Source organism: Ambystoma mexicanum, chromosome 4p (assembly GCF_040938575.1).
Source record: "Ambystoma mexicanum isolate Mex_15411 chromosome 4p, UKY_AmexF1_1, whole genome shotgun sequence".
Lineage (NCBI taxonomy): Eukaryota > Metazoa > Chordata > Amphibia > Caudata > Ambystomatidae > Ambystoma > Ambystoma mexicanum.
Window position 1 is genome coordinate 963,830,050 of NC_090927.1, and position 25,388 is coordinate 963,855,437.

At 44.6% G+C, this 25,388-nt stretch overlaps 1 protein-coding gene across 5 annotated transcripts in view; it reads left to right on the forward strand.

Annotated features, from left to right (window-relative positions):
- MCHR2 (melanin concentrating hormone receptor 2) overlaps window positions 1–25,388 on the forward strand; it is a 2,016,060-nt gene that overhangs the window by 66,117 nt on the left and 1,924,555 nt on the right. For all 5 annotated transcript variants that reach the window (XM_069606534.1, XM_069606536.1, XM_069606532.1 and 2 more), the window contains one exon: window positions 17,624–17,716. The gene's annotated coding sequence lies outside the window, so the exon portion shown is untranslated. The remainder of the gene's footprint in view (window positions 1–17,623; window positions 17,717–25,388) is intronic.

Genomic DNA, 25,388 nt, shown 5'->3' on the forward strand with positions numbered 1-25,388 from the left:
ATATTGATCAGACATGTTACACATGACACAAACTCAGCCATGCATGCAGTGGCAATGAAGTGGAAGGGGACCCTGAAAGCAGACACTGATGACGCCAAAATGGAAAATCAACACATGTGTTGCATGGTGCATAGCACCTACATCACCCATTAGCCTGTGAGTGGAATGGACCATCCACAAACATGACACATGCCAGCACACAGATGGCACGTAGCATAGCCATGCCAGAACTGACAAGGACACCCAGATGGAGGTAATCACTACTGTCCCCCATCCATGTCAAAAGCATATCATCAAACAGAACATGCAAAAGAGTGGGACAAAACACACATGTGTCACAGGCTGCAACAATGCCACTGTGTTCAAATACAGTGATGGGAGGCACATGGGTACATCAATGGTAGGTCACTTGGACATGACACAAGTCAATTATCATGTTGAATATTCAAACAGGGCTCAGGAGTGATCGGGTGCAGTGCATGTGTAGGTGCACAGCAGTCAATCAGCCTGATTGATGAAATCATTTGTGTAAAAAGTGCACATTTGTGGGCCTTTGTGGGGGAAAATCCCTGTCTGTAGTATGGTGTTTTTGGGACAGAACGACTCACAAATCTGCGTTTGCCATGCAAATGATTCCATCAATCAGGCAGAATAAAGAGAAAAATCTGTATTAACAATGTCGTGGCATGATGGCAGTTTAAGGACAAGTGCATTCATCATGTGCAAAGTGTTTGCAGTGGTCAGCAGGGATACAGTGAACCCAAAACTCAAGGGTGGGGGATGGCTTGGAGGCATTACATAGGTCACATATAGCAGTCATGACTACACAGCCTGACCTGGCACTCAATTATAACACATCACCCAAGTAGCATACACATGGTCTGGACACACACGCATTTCGCACTCCCCGGACATTGCCTCAAGATCTGTTAGGTCTCCCACGCCTTGGATCTGATCTTCTGCGAGGAACCCTCTAGCGATTGCCTCATGTTCTTTGAGTTCATTCTCCTCTGGTGGTGACCCACTGCCAGTCACCAGAGTAGAGGCGTAATTGGAAGCCAGCTTGTTTTTTGCTCGGTGTTTGAGGTCATTCCAACGCTTTGAGCAATCATCAGCTGTGCGCTTCACAAATCCAAGGGAACTAATGTGGTCCACGATGCACTGCCAGTGGGCCCTATGCTGATCAGTCATAGTCTTGTACCCTGCCGTCACCAGCATGTCGCAGCCATGTTCCGACACGTATCCCACAAGTGCGTCTAGGTCCACATCATTGAAAGTCTGCTTCCTTGATGTGCCGGAGGGGCGAGCCGTGTCTGGAGTCCCAGCCTGTTCCGCAAGAGCACGCTTCTTCCTCTTGAGAGGTGGTGCGGACCCTGAGTGGCTTACACCGCTCCCGTCTGTAGGGGCTGAAGCACAGGTGGACCGGCCACTGGGAGCAGGCAATGGCATGATGACCAAAGGTCTCACTACAGGCATTGGCTGCTGGGTGCTGTTGCCAGGAGCAAGCGGCACAACTGCCTTGGTGTAAGGGTCAGGGACCAACACAGTCCTGGCTGGGTGACTCAGAGCTGGGGTGGAGTGAGCTGCAGCTGCTCCTGCAGTCTCCTCACCCGGGCTACTCTGGGAAGCAGATGACATTGCTGCCCCAGATCCACGTGGCCTGATGACAGCAACTTTCACCGCCACACGTGGCTTGGACTTCCGTGACATGGAAGTCGGCTGTGAGTCATCCTGTGCCTGTTCGGTGACCAATCTGGGCTGGGCTAGCAGGGCCTGAGCTGGGATGGTGTCAGCTGCATCTCCCTGACCCTCTGGGGAGAATATAGGTGTCCCTGAATGGTCCTGGACACACTGCCCTCTTGGGCCACCCTGTCACGTTGGCCACCACTGCCACCTTGGCCACCCTGCTCATCCTGGCCATGTCGCCTACCGCGGACACCTCTTGGAGGTCGGCCACCTTTGCCTCCCTTAGCACTTGGTCGCCTCTCAACCATGTCACTGATGTACTTGTGCGAATGGGAGGTGCAGAAAACAATTGTCCTGGGCAATTGGAGTGAAGGGGGCAGGGTACTAGATGGAGTAGTACCCCTGTGCTCTTGCAAGGCTACCTGCGACCTCTGGGGAAAAATGATGGGTCACGCAATGCTCAGGCACCCCAAAAACAAAAACAAACCTGCATGCAACTCCTCGGTAGCCCACATGCGTAGAATGAAGGACCCGCAGTATGTTGTGGTACCCAAAAATACAAAAAATGCGTACGCGTGGTACACCTAAGCTACAATGACCTCTGAATGGGTACGCGACACACGGGGCATCCACAGTGGAATGATACATGCGCGAGACACCGTCTGCCTGGAAAATGAATGGAAAAAAAGACGGGTGTGTGCCTGTTGGCAACACCCCCGCCAAAAGAATTGACCTCTGCCTCAGTAAACACGGAGCACGCACTGCAACCGTTGTGATGTAATAGCATGTCAACCGACAAGAAGTACAAGAATCACACGCTCGCTCTCCACAAAAAGCAGATAAAAGAAAATGGTGTCCAACGCGGACCTTTAAGCCCTGCGCACAGCAATGCGTACGCCTGTCACGTCACTTACGTGCTTATGCTCTAAGGGCCTTTCCCTGATTTTCACGGAAACGTGCTTGTTTTCACATGCGGGTTCACTCTGAATCATGCTGGCCACGCAACAACACACGGCAGACCACACTCCTGCCCAGAAGGCCATTTCACTGCCCCCCAGAGCACCGAGCAGCCTCCCACAAGCCATCTGCTGCTGCCTGCCTGCCTGCTGGCCTTGTGCCCTGCTATTTGGTGCCTGCACATCACCCATCTGCAGGGGTCCAGTTGCTGCAAACACCCTTGCTGGAACAGAAGACTCCTGACTGATGTTCCATCGCTCCACAGCCCAGCACCAGGACCCAGTTGCCCACCCACACCTGCCTGGGGGTTACCATGTCGGACCAAACTCCATCCGAGACCAGTGGTGACCCCCCGGCAGAGAGGCAGAGGGCTGCCATCTTCACTGCAGGAAAAGTTGGCATCCTGGTGGAGCAGGTCCTAGTGCATTATGATGCCCTCTTCGAGCATGCACCGACAAGGATGGACCGAAGAGGATCTGGTTGGACACCGTGGGTGCCATCAACGTGGAGGGGGTGGCAACCTGCAACCTGAAACACGTCCCTAAGTGCTGGGATGACTTAAGGTCCAGGACCCTCAGGAAGGCCCAGCGCCTCATGGACGCAGCAGATGCAGTGGGGTGCTGGGTCCTGCTTACCACCAACCAGATGAGGGCCCTGGAATGCATTCGCTCAGCGCTTCACCACCAGGTCCTCGAGAGGCAGACCTGTCTGGAGTCGAGCAGTAAGTGTGCATGCGTACTCATTGGACACAGTGGGCCTCATTACGACCCAGGCGGTAAGTTACCGCCTGGGCCGTGACTTTACCACCATGGCGTAAACTACGTTTACGCCATGGTGGTTGGCGGACTTACCGCCCCATTCCGAGGTTGGCGGGGCGGTAAGTCCCCAATCCCCATTTACCCTTCCCCATTCCCATTTTTGCCCCATAGGGCATAATGGGAGTGGGGAAGGCGTTAATTACGCCACCGTAAATTACGGTGGCGTAATTAACTCCATGGTCCCTTAGCGCCATGGATTTTAACACCTGCTAAAAGCAGGTGTTAAAAGCGCCATGGCGCTAAGGGACCTCGTAGTTGGCGGTAAGGGGTCGGCGCAGCTAACGCTGGCGTTAACCCCTTACCGCCAGGGTCGTAATGAGGCCCAGTGCATGTTGAGGTGTGCCAGGAGTGTGCAGCTTGGACATATGTCTGACATGGCCCATGTATGGATGTGTATGTGCAGGGACATGACTGTGTTGCATGTGAGTCCAGTCATATGTCATACACATCAATGGTGTACGTTTTCCAAAGCATGATGCACAACTGCATGAGAAGATGCACACCAGTTTCCATGCCTGTGTATGTACTCAGCCATGTTTGGGGTGTTACACATGGATGCTCGTCATACCTTCATGTACGTGCATGGTGTACATGTGTGTGTGTCTGTTTGGGGGGTGTGACTGTGAGACGTCATGGATACATGTGACACAAACATGTAGGTATCCGATTCGCAGATGTGACATAGTTGCTGATGATTGTACTGTGACAGGTGGTGGAGATGTACAGATGCATGTCTGTCTGGTGGCGTGTGTGCATGTGTTCAGCACTCTCAATGTTGCTTGTGATGTCATGCCTGCCTTTGGATGTCCATGCAGTTGGGTGTGTATGGATGCTGATGCCTGCTGCAAGATTCCTGTTAATTTGTGAATATGTGTGGATTCAAATGATATGAGTGTTGGGGAGTGTGATGCCATCTGTGAAGTTTGACACTGCCACTCATGTGCAACTGTCATGTGTGTATCAGACGATTGTACAGTGCCCTGATGCATGTGTTCTATCTCTCCCTGTCCGCAGCGTCGACTGTTGAAGACGGCGGAGACAGTGCTGTGGAGCACAGCGGCAGGGATGCCACGGCCAGCCGGAGACGCAAGGCCCATTTCCCCTCTGAGGAAATCATATCTTCCAGGAGTGAGGGGTCTGGTGCCGCATCCATGGCCGCAGCTGCCGAGGGATGGTCCAAGAGGCAGAGGTTGGAGATGGACTCCTCTGCAGAAGAAGGGGCAGCTGAGCTCCCACAGGGGCCTATGGAGGAAGACGGTACAAAGTCATCCAGTTGGTGGGGGGTTTGATTGAGGAGGAGGCTGTGACAGGCCCATGCACAGGGCCTGGAAGGGGGGATTCCACTGATGCTAGTGGTGCAGTCGAGGGGCAGGGACAGGAGGCAACACAGGCCACCGCTGAGGTTCCTGGGTGCAATCCTGTCCCTGATCCTGTGACTGCATCATCCTGCACCAGCAGGGATGCCTTTGTCCATACCCGTTTTCAGGGAGGGGATGCGCAAACAACAACTGGCCTTCCTCTCCCTGCAGACATGGCAATCCGTGACCGGGTTGAGCCTGTCCCAGCTGGGTTGGCGTTGCGCGCATGTGGAATTCAGGATGACGTGCAGGGTTCTCGTCAGGATAATGCACGTCATTTCGAATTCCTGAATGGGTTCCTCTGTGTGCTGGATCTTCTTGCGACCCCCTCCTCAACTGAACCCCCTATGCGCCAGTCGTCCTCCATGCCATCTTGTGCCATGTCCCGCCCAAGTATCACCTGGGCCCCCTGTGGAGCTGCCCCTGTGCCAGCGGCCATGCCCTGCAGGCAGCCCACACCACAGGGACCACCCTACACCCCTGGGCATGCCCTGCAGGCAGCCCATCCACCATGACCATGACCCACAGGCAGCCCATCACCCCTGACCATGACCCACAGGCAGCCCACACCACAGTTGGGACTTTATCCACGCAATTTGCCTGGCGCAGCCGGAGTACGCGTATTCAAGGGAGTGCGTGAGTTGATTTTCATGCGTTTTGGCTGCCGTGAGCAGAGTACGCATATTGTAGGGGGTGCCAGGGAGGTTTTCACGTGTTTTGGCTGCCGCAAGCAGGGTACGCATATTCAAGGTGGTGCGCAATTACATTTTCATGTGTTTTGTCTGCCGCGAGCGGGGTACGCATAGTTTTTCATGCGATTACAGTGTAGGGGGCCTGTAAAATGGTCCAGGGTTTGCGTGGTCCTTTGCGCCATATTGGGCATTTCTATGGCTTTTCCTTGCGCAAGGGGCGTTTTTGGGGGCGTAACTGGCACTGGGGGATGTTCGCTGCGCCACGGCTCCAAATGGCTTGGGAAATCCATAAATACGCGGTGCGCCAGAATGCTGTTTGGCACACACGGCTGACACACGCTGGCACACGCTCCCTCTCTGCGCTGCCCGCGTGCGCTACTTCTGCACTGAATTCTATGAATTACCCCCTGAGTCTGTTAAGAATCTCTAAAGGGCTACTTCAGGAATAACCAAAGGAGAGAACAAAGGAAAACGTTGACAATCTGGCTAATTTGGTTAAAACTAGTCACTGTGAAGTCTTGGCGGAGGGAAGGGGGTTGTCAACAGTGAGAACCGCAATGAAAATGTGCTACAGTGAAATTTGGGGGAAGCCCTGGTCTTAACCGAAGGACAAAATAAATCAAAGCAGCATAGGCACTGAAATGAGCTGATGCCCGAAAGAGTGCCTGAAAATGATTTTGTAAACTCTATTTGCAACCCAGGTAACCCAGAAACGAACACAGGAAAATCATAGCGGGCTGTCTGCAGATTTGTTTAGCACTGCACATCCTTTGCATGAAGCATTCAAAGTCTATGAGGCCAGACTAGATACTGTGAAGGAACAGCCTCGTGGAGGCACCAATTGCACAGCCGATTTTACTAACACAATGAATCAACTGGAGCTTCAAGTCAAGGGACATTAAACAATGAATTGCTGTAATAACCATAGATTGAAAGGAGTCCTCGGCTTGAAACGCTCATAACTGATATCTCTTTTAAACACGCCCCCCATCTAGAGCCACATTCACGGTATGACCTGACAAGCGAATAGCAAGGCCAGCATTACTTTGCTGGTGCACCATACATAGTATATATGTGAAAGTCCATGAAATGTTCACAGCTGCCCCGCGATTCTGCGTTATGTTTCCAACCTTTTTCCGCAACCAGTGACAGTGGCATCTTGTGGTTATGATCCATGTTTATTGGATAAAACTAGGACACAAGGACTGTGAAAGGACTTTTAGAATTGTATTTTCTGATTTGCAGGAGACGATAAAAAGACCTTCATAAATAGGAAATCTAAAGATGAAATCCAATGTGTTACAGACAGAAAGAAGTGTTGTTTTCGAAGACGATTTATTTATGACCCAAACAGAATATTAAAATTAAAACAAAATTAGAAGTATTACTCACCCACTTTCCTTTTCTTCAAGATGTCACCATCACAAAGGAATGCAATGAGAACAGGCATGCATACCTAGGGGTGAAACATTGTGTAACCGAATACCGTTTTTTGTAATGCCTTAGATTTTCATCAACACAGATCTAAATTCAGAATGTATAAAGTGGTGTTATAGTTTAACCCTAGGTTATTTTTACGATTGATATGGCAGTAATGACAATAGCCTCTGGTGATAATCTGAAGGTTCTCCCCACTACAGGTTTACTGGTAGGTATTGATGGAAGTAGATTTACCAGAATACCACCAGCAATATTTCTCTAAATCTGCATCCATCTCATAAAGCCTGCGTTGGTTGAGGATAGACATGTATTTATGCAAGGCATATATTTGTTTTTTAAAAAAAATCAAATTTTCTTGATTAGCAAACAAACTTATTTTATTAGCACTTTGTACTAACATTTTTAATGTCACCAGAAGTAATTTGTACTCAAACGCAAAATTAGCAAGAATACCGCCTTTCTGTGTACCTCTGAAGTAAGATATGAGTGAGATGAGTGTCTGAAAAATGTGATGGTTAGCTGCATCAATGGACAGAAATAAATAAATGATTATGATATAAAGGTTCTAAAAACACTTTGCATTGCACATCTCTGTGCCGCCGGGTCCAGTTTCTGTTGCCCAGAGCAGTGTCTCTTACACCATATGCTTGCCCTATTATTTGACGTGTCAGGAGAAGTTCAGAAGTTTTTTTTTAAAATAGAAACTGCACACCGTAAAAACAAAGTCATAGCTGCATACTAAGTATGTAGAGCTTTGTTGCGGCAGGCAGGGTAAGCTTCAGGTGGACAAGATGACCCTTGCCTATCATTAATATCAGCTGTTTTCAATATTGCATTAAGTACCCCTTTGAGGTGGAGGGCAGGGCTGGCAATGGCCCTCAAAAGTGGATTGTATCGATATTAGCACTCAGATTCACCATTTGGGGTGCTGAAACTTTATTTCTTGGTTCTAAAGGGAACCAGCCTTTGCACAAGGAATGCTTCCGTTAAAATGAAATTACACATTTCCACAATTGGAATGAACTCTTTCCAGAACCTGAGGTGGTCTAGGAGGATGCAGATGAGTGGGCAGAGGGACTGGCTGGGGGACTTGGCGGGGACGGTGGGAAAGGGGTGGATGCCTGGGCCACCGCTTCCAAGGAAAAGTTGAAGGCTTGGCAGAGGTTCAGCGGGCAAGCATGAAAGGCAGGTGGCTAGGTGCACATTCGCTTGCTTCCCCTGCCTTCTGATTGCCAAGCTCTCTCCCCAAGTTGCTGATATATAATGCAATCATCATCGTAGAGGAAGCCGAGCTATTGAGACTAACTACAGAGTGTATGGTATTGGATTAGGTCTGTAGATTTACACAGAATGGATGGAACTGTTGATCGCTACTTTGGGTAGACATTTCATCAGCCTTGTGTATTCATCATGTAAGAGGAAAGAAAGTAAGACTAAGCATAGTGAATGGCTTGCAGACAGATATTGGCAAACTAGGTCGGAAAAACTAGTCTACAGATTCCTCACTGTCAGGATACCTTCTTTAAAGCAACAGGGTGATGAGAGAGAATGTCAAGGAGTTTGTGAATAGCTCATCAATTGAGCACCAATTGCACAGATGCATGGAACCAGCAGGTCACAGAACTAGGTATTCCATCAAAAGCATTTGGCCATGTGATTACGCACATTTTCAAAAGTGTTCACTCATCAATACGATGCACCTTCCTCTACAAAATGAAATATAGTTGACACTATGAGATTTAAACTAGAGGTATACCGATTAGTAGATTCAAGCATTTGGCGGAATACCGAATAGTTGGACAAGCATTTGGCCAAAGCTGAATACAGAGCTAAATAGTTACCTTTAAAATTATATGATATGATAAGGAAATTATAACGCGCCTATACACAGTTGTTTCAAGGCGCAACGAGGCAAGGGACGGGAACAGACAGATGACAGACAACGATCCTACTAGGCCACGTGTCATTCATATCGCGCCCGTGCATGGGAAGGGGAGGGGGGAGAAGTGCGGGATGGGAAAGGGGAGAGGACATAACAATAGGTAAAGTATGGCCAGCAGGTGGCACATGAAAGGGTAAGTGCAGAATGCAGGTGTCAAGTGCTGGTAGTGGGACTGTAGCGATACAGAAAACAGACCCCAAGTGCGGGATTGCCAGGAGGGCAGTGCAGGAGTGCGACTGGAGAGGGAGGGGACTTGGGCCTGAGATCAGAGGGTGGCCAGGCAACCAGTGCAAAGTCAGTATCACCCAGTAAGTCAGCAAGGGAGAGGAGGAGAAAAAGCAGAAGCAAAGAGAAAGGTTTTGAGGTGCTTCCAGAATCGAAGATGATTCTCCTCAAGTTTCAGGGAGGCAGGGAGGCTGTTCCACAGGGAGGCCCCAGACGAAGAAAGAGATCTACCACCAATTCATTGCTTGGAGAAGCGACTGACCCTGAGGGAGTTTGAGGCAGATGAGCGAAGAGCTTGAGAATGAAGGTATTTAGGAAGAGAGAGTTGATGGTATTGAGGCCCCAGGCCCCAGAAGTCCTTGTGGACGATGCAGAGGGTTTTGAACTTAATCCTCGCAGCCACAGGGTGCCATTGCAGAGATTTCAGTCCTGGAGAGATACGATCCCTAGTCTTGAGGCCAAGGACAAGTCTCGCAGTCCTGTTCTGGATAAGTTGCCGAGGGGGAGAGTAGAAGCAGGCAGATTTAGAAAGAGGCTGTTGCAGTAGTCTAGCCTAGAGAGAACCAGAGCTCTGGAGACAGTGAGCTTATGTGGTAAGGAAACGAAAGGAAGAATACCTCTGAGGAGGTGCAGTTGGTAGTGTGACTTCTTAGAGACGTCAGAGATGTGAGGAGAGAAGGAAAGTGTAGAGTCGAAGATGACCCCGAGGATTTTAGCCACACAGCTGGGAGCAGGAAGAGGGCCAAGAGAGGCCGGCCAGATAGCTACAGGAAAGGAGGGAGTGGGTGTGCCAATGAGGAGAATCTCAGTCTTACTGGCATTAAGGCAGAGGTCATTTGCGCCACATCACTTCTGGATAGTAGACAGACAGTCAGAGATGAGGGAAGTAGAGGAGGAGGCCGAGGGTAGCCTGAAGATGAGCTGGGTGTCATCCACATAACACTAAAAGTTGGGGCAGAGAGCGGAGATGCAGTGGGCCAGGAGTGCCAGGTATTGGTTGAACAGCCAGGGAGAGAGGTTAGACCCCTTGGGGGACACTGGGTAGAGAGAAAGGTAGCAGAGAGGAAGGACCCAAGTTGGACCTGAGAGGTTCGGTCACAGAGGAAAGAAGTCAGCTACAGCAGAGCCTGGCCGGTGATACCCAGGTTATCACGGAGACGGTTGAGCAGGATGGCATGGTTGACGGTGTCAAAGGCAGAATAGACATCAAGCAGGATGAGGACGCAAGGGGTGTTAGAGTCAAGATTGGAGAGCAGGTCTTCATGGATGTTCAGGAGAACAGTTTCCATGCTTCTGGCAGCTCTGAAGCCAGACTGATGGTCATGGAGACAACCAACAGATTCAGTGTGGAGATTAAGCTAGGAGATGGCCAGTTTCTCCAGGAGTTTGACCAGGAAGGGAGTGATGGAGAGTGGGCGATAGATGGCCGGGCAGGAGGGGTCAGCAGTGGGTTTCTTAAGAAGAGGGTGCACAAGGGAGTGTTTCAGGGGGGATGGGAAGACTTCAGTGGCGAAGGAGTGATTGCAGAAATAAGCTAGGGCAGGAGACAGGGAGTTGATGTGGTCCTTTTAGTTTTAGAGGAACAGGGGTGAACCTGTTTCGACAAGACTTTCATAGATCGGACTTGTCTAGAAACCTCGTCTGTGGAGAACAGGGGAAAGGCGGAGAAGGAGGGAGGAGAAGTGGCTGCAGAATGGCCAGAGGAAGAGCAGGGAGTGGGGGAGGGAGGGGATAGGAGGAGAGAGAGGACAGGATGTCCTGAGTTTTAGAGATGAAGTGAGACGCCAGTGTCGTACAGAGGGCCTGGGAGGGGACAGTGGACATAGAGAATGCGGCAGGATTGGCCAGTTCATTGCAGATTTTCAAGAGTTCTGCCAAATTGTTAGATGCCGCAGAAACGCGGGCTTGGATATGCGCTCTCTTCTTGGTTAGGACAGAGAACCAGTATTGCCTTTGCAGCAGGCAGCAGGCCAGTTTGTCAGAGGATGTACATTGAATAGGTATGTAGACAAGAAAAAAACACTTTGTATATTCCATGCTTTATTGCATTTCTTTTTTTGGTTGTCTACCGAAGATGTTTTTCTAAACCATGACAGGAATAAATGATCAGAAAATAAACTGTTCAATAACTGCACATTTATTTTTGGGCATTCGTAGGTATTGCTTTTTTGTTCATTCATAGGATTTGCTTGTTAAGAAGGGCCCACATATCTAGAACTAGCCCAAAATTATAGTATGCATGTATGCAACTACTGGGAGGGAGACTTGGAACTGTTTACTTGCATTTTCAAATGGTCCCTTTGGGACTACCCATCTTTAGCCTTCTGGCTCCAGCAAAACACACGAGTGATTACATCAATTAGCATCCTGCTGACTGCTGAAGTACTACTGAATACAAACATTTGGGATGCTAACGCCATGCTTTCGACCGGTGGTACTGAATGGGGACCAGGCGCTTGAAAAATGTCTTATTATTTGTAGGTAATATGTTTCTTCCTTTTTTGGGGTGGGGCATGTTTGTGGTGTTTTGGGGCATGTCCGAAAACACCAGACAACAATATATAGGGAATGCTGAGTCATCCAAGGCTCTCCTCTGACCTTACGTGGAAGTGACAGTTCTGATTTTCAGTTCTATTGGCATGTGCATGTTTATTTTACTTATTTGTTTTGCTTGTACATCCTTGTGCCCAATGTTTCTAAATTGTAAACTCGTATCTCCTTTTCTTTATTACACAAATATCCCAATTTCTTAAACCTAATGGTGCGAGGAATATTTCTGCCACAGACTGGGGCATTTTGGTTAAAAAATATAACCGTGTTCTTTAGTAACATCAGTCACTTTTTTCAATTCATAGGAGTCATTTTGGCAACATTGGTAGGTTGGACGGCAGGAATTGTAATATATGTTTCTATACGACAGGCACATCTCTTTCGCAGGCACACTTCCCACTGAGCAATCTTACTTGCCTTATAACCTTGGCCTGTAGGCTGGATACAGTTTTTCCCGCAGGGACGCTACCTCCTGAGCTATTCAACTTAGGCTTTTGGAATTTACAGGGATATCTGCAACAGCTACATGAATCCACTTAATTATATTATGAGGGTTTGGAATTGATGCCACTGGAACATGTAACGTTCAGATTTCTCACAAATGTCATCAGCAAATTAATACGCACCTAAATAAAAGATCATTTTCCAATAGCAACTTCACAAACTATTGTTCCAGCTCAATAATCTTCAGTTACAAAATCAGCTTTCCCCTCCCCAGCAAACCACCAGATGAAGGTTTGTCTGTCCAGCACATGAAGGGCGGGAGCTTTGTTTACACTTTAAAACCTCTGCTCAGCCTGTACTCAATCAAAACCATGACAGCAACATTTGTGTAATGATACTTTTGAAGGCTAAACATGACATGCCTGAATGATTCTAGGCTCATAGGCATAGCAGTACTCAATGTATTTTGTAAGTGAAACTATTCAGCTTTGAGTAATAAAGTATTCAGCTGAAGGCGATTGTCTCATTTTCAGACTGATTTCAGCCGAATACTTACTCAAAACCAAATTTTAGTACACTCCTAATTTAAACACACTACATTTTAACAAAAAACATGGAGACAATGCAGGATGCAGAGTTTAACTGTAGCAATACCTTAATTACGCATTATGTAACAACTTCATTTTTTTTAAAGAATATAAATGCCCTATTTTTCAAAACACCGGGACACATCAAAAAAACATTGCACCTTCACAAGTGTAGTTTAGCATATTAAAAGCACGAGGGATAAAATTGGCCTATTTCTAAAAAATAGATTTTTGATGCATTTTTACATCAGTGCAAAGTTTGCCCTAGTGCCAACACCATTCTGTATTAGCACTAGGGCAAACTTTTCGATGGTGCAAACAAGTAGTGAAAATGCCTCTTTTTCGAACTAGGACACTTTTTGCCCTGGTGCATTTAATATGCCAAACTGCACTCGTAGAGGTGGAATGGTTTTTCTAATATGTCCCAGTGTTTTTAAAAATAGGGCAAACTTTGCCCTAGTGCTAGTACCGTGCAAACTTTGCACTTGCACAGGTGCAAAGTTTCGGAAATCTGGCCCCAGGTCTACAATTATTTGAAAAGATAAACATTCTCTTGGCTAGCACTCATGCAGGTATGTGACACTTAACAGTGGAGTACATTATTACACGTGCATCCTCGCACCATTGGACCCTTTGCAGTGAATGGGAAAAAAGAGGGTGGGGAGAGCCCTGTGGGCAATAGAGGAAAGAAGGGTGAGCTGTGTTTTCATTGAATAGGGTAATTTAAATCACCAACTGTGCTACACAAGTGTCAATTTAATTAGCAAACTGACAGAATTGCATAGCAAATTGCAATGCAACACTGCTTATACTCCTACGTCCCGTCCCCTATCCTCCATACTTGTGGGGACATTCCGTCCATCAGGACGGGACTGGAGCACTTTTTAAGCATGAAAAATAAAATGTTTGTCCTTCTTTTATTTGTTTGCGGGGTCAACCACTTGTGACGGTAGCCCCGCCATCCTGAGCTCCAGTCCTTTTCTCTATGCAGTTGGGGTCGGATGCACTTGCATCAGTGGGAATATTTTTCTTTTTGTTCCTTTGCCGGAGCGCCTGGGATTCGTGTCTTGTTCATCGTGTGAATGTCATTTTGCGAGGGCGAGTCCCCATTTTCTTTGCATGGAGTGCTTAGGCCGGAACACCATTGGGAATTGTGCTTTTACTCTGACTCCCTCTGAGCCCGGGCAGTCCAGCGTCGGCTTGTCAGGTGGGAGGAGGTGTTTCAACACGTTCCTCCATCACATTTACAGCAGTTCACTGAAGAAAAAAGGACACCGCCAGTAAGTTTGTTTCTTTTCAGGGCACCCTGGCCAGGGGACTCCTTCCCGGGGTCCTCTGGGTCCAGGAGGGGCTCAAGTGGCCCTATTACCAGGGATCTCCCTGAGGTGTCCTGAAAGGGATCTAACAGGTGCTCCGGAGTTTCCCTCAAAAACACCAGCGAAGGGGCTGCCAAAACCGGATCTTCTTCTGTCTTTTCCCTTTTAGGGGTTCAAGCTAGGCCCAGTACTCCTGGGGGTGTTGTCACTGAGGTCAGCCACGAGGTTTCCACATCTACAACTAAGTGTGATGAGCCTTGGCTCGAGGTCCCTCTCAAGGTGATTTAAAGTAAAGGGTTACTCCTGACGTTCCCCTTCTTGGGGCTATATCTAAGACCAGCAAGATTTAGGGGCCCCCTTTGAGGGTCCTGCTTTCAGTGGGTGACTCTAAGCCTTCCCACACTCAGACCTGTGGTGAAACCAATCCTGTTGAGGGGGCAAAGAAGCCGGTCAAGCAACATAAGTCTTCTGGTACCAACTCCACCAAGGTTCCTCCACTTGGGGCTAATTCATCATCAGTCCCTAAGGTGTCTTAGAAACACTCTAGATCTGCTAGCACTGGCTCTGCCGAGGTTCCTTGTCACAAGGTTAAAATGGCACATAAGACCCCTCACTCCCCTGTGGTGACCATGGCCTCACTTAAACCTGTGACCGAGTTTGCCTCAGGTGTTGACAAAATGGCAGTCCAACCCCTGCGGTCCAAGTCACCCATTTTGTCTACCTCCCTTACACCAACGTTCACCATGGCTGGTGCTGAGGGACCTGTTTTTGGGGAAGAGCAGCCTTTTCCACGGTTTGTGGATAATAAAAACCGGTACCGCCCTCCAATGGATTGGCATGCTCAGAATCCACTGCCACATACAGTCTCGCTCCCACCTACGTCTGCGCCTTTGATCTACGTGGATCCAGTTGTTGGAAGACCATCCTGGAAACCATCCTCTTTGCGATCCTGCGGGTATGCCCCTTCCAAGTGGCCTCTGCCCACTCCAGCACCTAGACCTTTGCCAGAGGATGCATTTTTTTGGCAAGTTTCTGACGCTTATGCATCCTGGTACGTTAAGGATTTATTTAAGAACATTTATCATAAGCCGCCTGAACCGGTCCCTGTTCCAGCAATCCCTATGCAGCTTCCAGTAGTGCCACCGCCTCCTCCACCACTGACTCCTCTGCCTCCACTTTCACCTTTGGAAAAGACTCAGGTTGCTCTGTCAACCACACCTTCAGGCCTGAGGCTCCACGTGTGGTGGATCAGTCTTCTGCTCCCATCTCACTGGATGAGAACCAGGCAGACCAGGATGGCGATGACCCACCCCGCTCTATTAGGGCCTTTCACAACTGCACTGCTAGACATTCCAATACCCAGCTCCACAAGAGGGGGCACTTACCTGAGCCTTCACTCTGTTGACAGAGAAGTGCACAAGCCGGTTCCTCCAGAAGGACGTCTTGGCCGAGCCCCGTAGTCTGCGAAAAACCTTATTCTGGGCAGCACCTAAACAAGAAAATTGATGCTCGCTATAAGCGTCACGCGTCTGAGAACATAACCTTGTCAGCATGCCTGCTCCCCTCATCGACGGTGGTGGCAGCAGCTATGCTCCAGTCGAAGCTGACCTCTACATCCTCCACTGTGGCATCTCAGATCCTTTCCAAAGAGGGCAAGCTACTTGACGCCATTTACAAAAAGGGGTTTTCCGATTCGGCTCTTCAGCTGCGTCAGGGTAATACCAAGCTTATCTGGGCAGTTGCCAATGTCAAACTGTGGAAGGAGCTAGCCGAGTTTCAGGAATGTATTCCCCCTGATAGGCTCAAAAACTTCAAGGGCGGCTTATCTGACACCAGGGTTCTGGCGCAGAATCAACTCTAGGCTGCGGCAAATCACGTAGACAATTCCGCTCGAGGACTTATTGTCAGGGAGACATCTCTCGCCAAGCATGGCTGCATGCTATGAAGTTCTTGAGGAAAGTTCAGGACAAGGTTCTCAATCTCCCCTTCAAGGGTAAAGGACTTTTCCACTCCTCCACGGATGAGGAACTCTCGAAGACCAAGGCAAATACTCAAACTGCCAAGCCATTGTCTGTTTTTGCGAAAACTCCGGCAAAGGCGCCTTATACTCAAAGGTTGCGGTCTCAAACTAGGTCTTTCTCTGGTTTCAGAGGCTTTCAGGACCACCGTACGTGCTGAGCAGCTGCTCCAGCTGGTGGGCACTGTTGTAAACAGTAATGGCAAGGTGGCAGGTTTTTCTCTCACCCAACGGCCTTCTTTTCAGCAACAGGTGGTCTCTCTCCGGTGGGAGGACGAATTTAGTCTCATCTGGAGACGTGGAAGACCATCACAGACATTAGGCAGCAGCTGCCACTGACATGATGTTAGACATGCACCATCTAAAGATCTGCTTTGAGTGTTGTTGGGATATGTACTGTTATTGCATGTCCAGCATGGGTAAATTAGTGTTCCAAAGGATGGACATTGATGTCTTCAGGTTGCACAGTGGCAACTTGTGGGTCACTTGCAGCCATAGGATTTTGTCATGTTAAGGCAGCTGAATTTGGAGCTGCTCTTCTGAGCTGCAGTGGCCATTTCATTCACAGGCTTACCCTGTCTGACAAAGCATATGATCACCAGGTGAAGGATAAGTGCAAATCAGGGGACATCATTTTCTTGCCAATTCATATGGCAGCAAGGGCATTTTATCTATTGTGTGCTGCAACAAAGCCTAAATGCAAATTGAGGGGCCTTTGCCACTGTGCTGCCACCTCCTCCAACTTCTCTCAGATATCTCCCCTGTGGCTTCTGCCCTGAAACTCTTGTATCACAATGTTACCCGGTGCCAAGCTGTATATAGCTGCTGTCCCTACAAAGTATTATGGACCCCTCTTGGCTGTTAAGGAAGGAATGACCACCCACTGCTGTGTAAGGTCTATGGAGTCAATGCTATGACTATTAGTCCAACTGTCAATGGTAAAGTGGACTTTTTTTAATTCAGTCTCTGTAATACCCACCTTACTGTATCTGTAACCTGGTCATACAATTCTGTTACCACCGTGCAAGATTAAATACGTCAGCCAGAAACATACCTGCAGCTGCTCAAATTCTTCCATATCAGTGACCTGACACAAAGGGCTTTGCAGTACTCAACTACAGGGGAAGAGCTTGTAATCCTACTCTCAGTCCCCAATCACTGATACAGCTGAGGTATTTTCAGGGGTAATTGTGTGGACTGGTGCTGCAATGCTGTTTGTTTCCTGTTAAAATGAAGCATGTAGCTTATATCTTTTAAGACGTTCTCATGTCTAAGTATGGTGCTGCCTGATATTGGACTGCATAGATGTGGTACCCAATATGGTATATGCCTTTTCTCAGCATTCATCTGTCCATTGTGTTGATCCATTTAACCTCGTTCTGTCCTAGTAGTAATTCTCTGTCTGATGTATAATTGAGTAGATTGGTTGTTTTCAAAGTGACCTGTGCTTTGATCATGCAAGAATTCATACTCAGCGCCATAATGCCTCTGGCAAACGCGCTGGTGAACGTGTGCTATATGAAAGACATAACATAGCATACTCTGTTACTTGCTTTTGTTCTCCGTTTAACTTGCTTATTAATTCTTTCAGGCTTTGTCCCTCTGCTTCTTCCTGAATTATTGCATTACCAGTGCCATGGATTGATGATTGTGATTCATTGTGATGCATATGACCGCCCCAGAGGTAAGTGCTGCTTCATTAAAGTGTTTTTCAGCCTGACATGCCGGGCATTCTTGACTTCTGCGTCTGTTATTTTGTTTTCTTGCTCAATTTAATCATTGAACGTTTTGAAATTGTAGGCAATGTGTGGAGGCTGTGACATTACTGAAGGATTATTCATAATTTCTCCATGTTCCAAATAATTCAGATTATTCATGCTATCGTAATAACAGGCAGAGAAGGCAATATTAACATTCTTTTCTCCTCACTGCAGCATGTGAAGCATGTGAACATTTGGTGGTTAATAAGGCTAGGTTCACTATGTTTGACTAGACAAATATTTGTGGTCTTCATTTTGTATTGTCCGTTTTCAACTTTTTCTACACCAGTTTATTTGCATGTGTAATATTGTCAGATGTTGGATAAATACAAATCCGTTATGTGGTTGGATCGTCCAGGATAGTAATCATCAAGCATGTTGTTTTTGACATTTGTGTGCTCTTGGGGTCAATGTTTGCAAGCATGCCAATCTGTTTGTATGGTTTCAATATTAGTTTTCTAATGTCAAGGGAATCCTAAACTGTTCTATTTGATGTGAACACTTACTTTACATAAATGCGTATACAGGTTAATCTGTCTACTGCCACATATGTACGCCAGTCACAAGTAACAATGGGGACATGTTTTTTATCCTAAACAGGTTAAGTGTGCTAACAGCAAATTTTCTTTTGAAATATCTTCCAAAGGTCTTATACATTTGAGGTACCCACCAATGGCCAGTGATTTGTCTCCAATAAACTGCATATCTATATTACACAATGATATGAAATGATTGGGTATTTATAACGCGCTTAATACCCAGAGGTTTCTAAGCGTGGACCCGGGGATCAAACCTGTGTTGCTCCGTGTCATCTTGCTTCCAAGGTGAGCATGTTGACCCTAAGCTATCCTCCCCAGACGAGGGAGTATGACTGGCGTATAGTTACATATGTTAGGGATTGCTAGTTGCATTTTAATTCATAGCAATGTTTAGGAGTTTTTTCTTTTTTAGACAGTGCCTAATTGCACAGAGGTGATCAGTTACTACAGTGCTGCCTGGTTGTTTCATTGGGAATATAAAACTATAACTTTAATTAAACATATTATTGTTTTTAAAAGTACTTTTGAGGTAAAATGTAGAATGATGTGTCTGGTAAATTAGCAATGTATTATATACATCTGGATTATCAATTTCATTTTGAGGCTGATGGTATTTACGTGTCCAAAAATGTAGTATAGTTTCTTTATTGCCCTCACAGAATCATGACGCTCCTTCAATTCATTCTATAATGTGAATGTGAGCAGAAACTCTTCCTTGGTATTCCTTTCTCCAAAGCAACATGTTACACAGCATAAGTGTTGGCATCTAGCATTTCTGTTGGCATTTAAGATTGCTCAAAATGTATTGTGAAAATGCCTGGACATTTTCTGGATCCATTTCATACATTAGGAGTTACATTATCTCTTTCTGAGGGATGCTAATTCCATATTTTAAATGACTCCAATAGGTCTTCCGCTGCACAGTTTAGCATTACAAATCATGTTTGAGATCCTAGCTTGCATTGCATACCAATCAATATATTCTGAGTAACGTCTGTACCAATACTCTTGTCTTCCATGCTTGATAGCCAATATGTTGCGTATACTGCTCTCGAGAATTTGATATTTTGTTTTAACTTGTTGAACTAATGTAGAAAAAGTCATGTTTCTGAACCATTTAGCAATATGTGCAATGTTGCTAATAACTTTCATAAAGTAAGAGAAACATGTAAATATGTTTTAAGTGAAAACATGGGCCAGCAGAATACATAGTAGGTGTTCTTCTGCAGATATTTGTTCTGGTTTGTCATCAAATATTTCTCCATTGCCATTTGGAAATAACTGTGGAAAAGCTGTCTCTTCTAATATTTTACCCACATGCTTAACAAAGTTCCCTTTGCTTATCACATTTCACACGATTCAATGCAATCAACCTTTGACTTCACAAGAGTAAAGTGGGAGAATGGTATATTCCTCATAAATTTTTTCACTGTTGTTACTTTTTTTTAAACAGACATCATTGTCATGGGACGAATATCCATGTAAGCTGATGCTTATATGTTTGTTGATATTTAGGATCACATAATTTGTATTGTTTCCTTTAGATATATTAACACTTCATAGACTTTCTTCAAATTTACAAGTACTTGCCAGATCATTTTACATTATGTTGCATTGTAGTAACTAGAATACACAGGGTATTTTTTTGAACATATTGCTGTTACTGGTTCCCTGTTTTCCTAATTGTTTAACAGCAAATAAAGATTATTTTATGTTACAGCTTTTGAAAGATGATTACCTCCTCTTATTCCACTTTTTTATGAAGCCATATCATTGTTTGGGGTGACGCATCAGCTGTCTGATTATGTCTCTGTACAAGTATCAATCTGAATGTTCTATTGGAATTTGATGTAGTTTAAAAATATTTGTTATACAGCTACTTGGAATTTATTTTCATCTAACGTGTTTATATAGTGCAAACACATTTTTAAAAATTCATTAAATGGTATATCTTTTACAATACATACACAATGAGACCAAGACAACATTTTTTACTAGTTTCAATTGTTTTTCATCAACATAAATTCATTGTGCTTGCTTTTTATATAGGGTATGCCTATAACACTCACATACATGTGTGGGATATTCTTGTGTTTTTGTGGTTGTATTTGGCAATTTGTTTCCTGTAAATTCTATTGACACTATGCCAAATATGAACATCAATTGTACTGTTGCAGGTGGGCTGATGATTTACAGTATGACAATTCTCTGCTCCAAAGAATCATTCTTTCATATCTTTTATAAGGTCACTTATGTTTCAAATGATTCCAAGTTACTGGGGTCTTGTAACTATAGTAAAATTTCATCTCTTTTTGTCAAAGTCAATGTTCTATGTGAAGTTCTGTATAATTGAGTTGCATACAGATAACCTCATAAAATGATTGAATACTAGTACATTGTGTTCAGGAGAAACAGGAAATGTGTTGTCCTCATGATTTAGTATACTGGTGTGTGGGACAGCCATCAATAATATGGATAAATCGTATGTGTGCCTTTCTGCTTGCTTTTGAATATTTGTAAACACACTTCTTAAGAATGTTTAAGTACATTAACTGTGTGTGTAAACCATTTTTTGGAAGAAGTAAAATTGTATCAACTACAGAGTTTTTTCTTACACAAGGAAGTATGTTTGTGTACATTAATGTTGCTCATTACAGAATTTTTGATTATTGGTTGAAAAGCTTTAACGCATATTGCTTTGTACGTTTTGTACTTGCATTTAGCTAATTCATGTAATTGCCATTTTTCTAAGCACACTTGTTTTTTGCTAGTTATCCTAAAGCTTACATTTTTACTTGTAAGCTTTTAAGATTGTACAGTGCCATTAACCTTAGAGGTTACTAGTGTTCAGTAATCTTACTTTTATTACTTGTTTTGAACGGTTTGCTGTCTACCAAGTGAATTTACAGTAATCTATTGACATTCTCTGATTTCTTTTCCTGAACTACATAAAATTGGCATCATGTTATAAGAGTGTGAGTGTAGAATGATTGACATAAATACATGAATAGCTCAGATAGTTTGAATAGCAACATTAACTTGTACTAACATTACATTTATTTTATTAATAAGGGGGTTTTCAAAAATTTTATTTTTGAAAACTTGTCTCTTTATTAAATGAGCATACAACTTCATTATTGACATGGTTACTAAATAAGTAGTAAGTACTATTCCTGGGTCTATGAATTGCAAAATTAGCTGAATATACCTGTGCTTGTATTGGTGGTGCTGTACAAAATATATCTATTTGTAATACAATACTGCATATTTTTAATTTGTGTAAAATATTTTGCACAAACAATTGGTAATGATATTTCATGGTCAAAACAATGACACTCAAAACCACTAGTCATAATTTACCAAAGATTTTTATACCAGAGTGTTATGATTTACTATGCTGTGTTATAACACTCGATGTGTGTTTATTCAGAATTGAACATATAAATAGTAGCCAACATATAAATGTGTGCAGGCAGGTATCTCATTTTAGAAAGGAACACTTATTAATGTTAGTGTGACACACTGCCATGGCATAACTCTGCCATTCAACTCTAATAAAAACAGACCTGAACATTTGTAAATTACAATGGAAAATTAATGAACAGTTGGATGTAAGTGATTGTGGTTGCATCTATATGTGATACTATGGTTTCCTGTTGGGAATAATCTTTCTTTGTAAACTGTAGAAATTATTTTATAAAGAATGTAATTTATTTTGTATTGGCAAATGAGCCTTACAGACAATTACTGAGACATAATACAGAAAGGCTCAGGATTAATTTTCTTATTTATATGGGATTTGAGTTCCATAATCACATTTAGACTGCATGTTTAAATTCATATTAGAAATGCAACATTTCTACCCTACAAAATAAGACACGTCTATACTTCAAAGATGCTTCCAGTTGACATTGTAATAAACTGGGTACATTTACAGAAGTGGTTTTGAAGTTATGAGATTTCTCAGCAATTCGAGAATGTGATATCCATTTTCAGGATGCATCAGGGAAATATACATGATGTGTGCTGTTATTTCATAATTTGTAAGTTTGTGTTTAGAAGAATTATGCACATTCATATCAGAAACATATGAATGAATTGTTAATTCTGACCAAATTATTTTACAAATAATGATGAAAACCCAATATATACCTAACTGAGGATGTCGTAATTAAAGTGATTGGATTTCATATCATGGACATTTAATGGAAAAGCTTTTGCAAATGTGATTACTGATCATGTACTTCAATTGCTTAATGTTCACATTGTACTGACTTATGTACCTATAATGTTGTAAAATGTAAAGAAGTAAGAACAATTTCCACAGTGCTGCAATGAAAACATGGTGGCCATGCTGAGGGTTGAAGGTTGCAACTTGAAGAGAAAGTATTGAAAATGTAAGTACATTTCATGTGAGTTGGTGGCTCTCCTGATCAGTAGAAATTGGTGACATATACCTGTGCTGTATGAAGCATACACATTTATTTATTTATTTATTTATTTATTTATTTGATATTTGGGTATGCAATTGACAACCTTTTATCAAGCATACTCCATAAAAAAAGAAAACAAAAAAACAGTTCTATTGACATAAGTTTCAATTAACTTCCAGAATCAAGGTCACAGATCTTCAAGTGTTGATAGCTGCTTCTGGATGGCAATAGAGAGTTTGACTACGGCCAAGGATATTGATGTTTTTTCCCCAGATTGTAACATTTTCCACCATAGTTCCCTTGATTTATATCCGTACTTTGTGATGACCGGGATCATGAGAGTGTTCCTTTGCAATGACAAAGTTGGACAGACCATCATCAAATGATACAGATTTTCTATTGACTCTGGATCCTGACATAGTCTACAATTCAGGGGTGCAGCATGATTTCGTATCCATGTAGTTTCTCTTGTTTTGATCAGGTTAAGTCGAAATCGGAGAAGTTGATCTCTGAAATACCAATGGGGAAACAATTTCAGGTAGTTAGGTAGGGAATACAAATTATAAACACGATTCTCTTGTTGAAAGTAAAATTGTTAAAGTGGTGATACGCTGGTCACGGCACGATATATTTGTTCAAATGCCCTGCAAACAACCAATGGCCAAAGTATGTAACCTGGCTTTATGACATCAGTTGGTGCTGGTAGAGTCCATATGTCTGTATCCCCCAGAAAGATGAGTTCTTCAGAAGAGGGCTTACTTTTGATATCAGTTGATTATCTCATGTGGAGATATGTGGCCTCAGACGGATGCTTTTGTGTGTTTGTATTTCTCAGTTACTGTATTTGTGTTGTATGTATTGTGTTTATAAAGTGCTTTAATCCAAAGCGCTGTACATTATAACAAGTTACATAGACATTTCTAACAGTAGAAGCAATTTACAAAACATGAATCAAGCCAGTAAAACAGTAAGTAGAGCAATTAACCCATGAGGGTAGGTGAGGGAAGGAGGGGGTGAGGAAGGGAAAAGAAGAGGGGAAGAAAGGGTATTAGGGTAGAGATGTAAGGAGGGGGAGATAAGGGTAAGGGGGAAAGGAGTGGGTAGGGAGAGGAGAGTAGGGGAAGAAGTGTGGGAAGGGAGAGAAGAATGAGGGGGGAGTATAGGGTATCGGGGTGGGGAATGGAGGAGGAGAGATTTCAAGGAAGTACGAAAGGAGGAAAAGGTGGGGATGGAACAGATAGAGAGACGAAGGGAGTTCCAGTGCAGGGGGCTAAGCGCTGAAAAGAGCAGAAACGGGAGGAGGCACATACTGTTGTTTTGGATTGGGTATACTATATGGAGCAACATGTTGGGTGTAAACACATGTATTTTTCAGAAGCAACTTCACATGCAACTAGCACCCATGTGATATTTGAAGGGATTCCCATGCATCAGATCTTGTAGCCAAAAGATGCAAATTACTGTATGTGCTGTATTGACAGCTTTGTTCAGGGGGCCATCAAATAAATCCCAGAACCAAAATCCTAGGTTTCCAAGATGCATCATTGGGTAATAGTAACAGGTTTGCATGTGGCGGATGTTATTATGGTGGTCATACTTTGGTCACAGGTTTTAAAACGTTTTTCCCAATTGTAGCTGGTCAATCAGCTGACATTGGGGTTCTAGCAGGGAACGTTGTCCATGCCTAACTGCATGTCAGCCACACAGAAAAGTGCAATAGAGACAGGGGTGTTTTCATACCCCTGCCATCAGCGATTCGCTTGAAATGGCAACTCTCACACTTGTGATGGGCATATATATCATTTTACCAATTTAGCAACATAACAATCACATTGACAGTGTAGTTCTGGCACATACTCAATAAAAAAAAAAAATCTCCACTGTATACAATTGCAGCACACAGTACAACAAATTATGTCTGGATCACTCAGGATCAGCCTAATGTAACTGTACAAAGCATTCATCCCTCTGCAATGTTCCATTCCTACTCATTGATCTACACAAGTCTGATGTCAATACCCATGACTTTAGGTAGCAGGTGAAATCAGGCATTATCAGTTCAGAACTGCTCGTCTGAAGCCGTCACCGGTAATTAGTAGCACTTGGCAGGTATATTGTGGTTAGGGGTTACAGCCGATAATATTACTGTGTTGTAAACTACTTTGTTGTCGTTTTCCTTATGGGGGTAAATAGTTGTATTATGAACGGTGGGGATTGTGGAGGAGTGGGAAAGGTGGTTTCAGGGATGAGTTGGGAATTCTAAAGGGGTATTTAGGGGAAGTGTCAGGAGGCCCCACCCCAATTATAAGAAAAAAAAATAAATACCACAAAGAAAATGATGACAAATTAACTCACCACACAGAAATTCTTGTTGATGCATACCTATTCGGTTTGCACAAGATCAATGGGGGGCATTCCGAGCTTGGAGGTAAGTACAGGGCTTTACCGGCATGGAGTAAAGAACGAGTCCGGTCTGGTCACAGACCGCTATTTTCGGCGCATTACGACATCGTGGGCACGAGCTTTGCGGCATGCCGGTAAAGTACCTAGCGGCATGCCGCAAAAGGGCCCGTAAAACCCCCCACCGGCATGATGCATGCCGTAATCAACAATACTGCCATGGA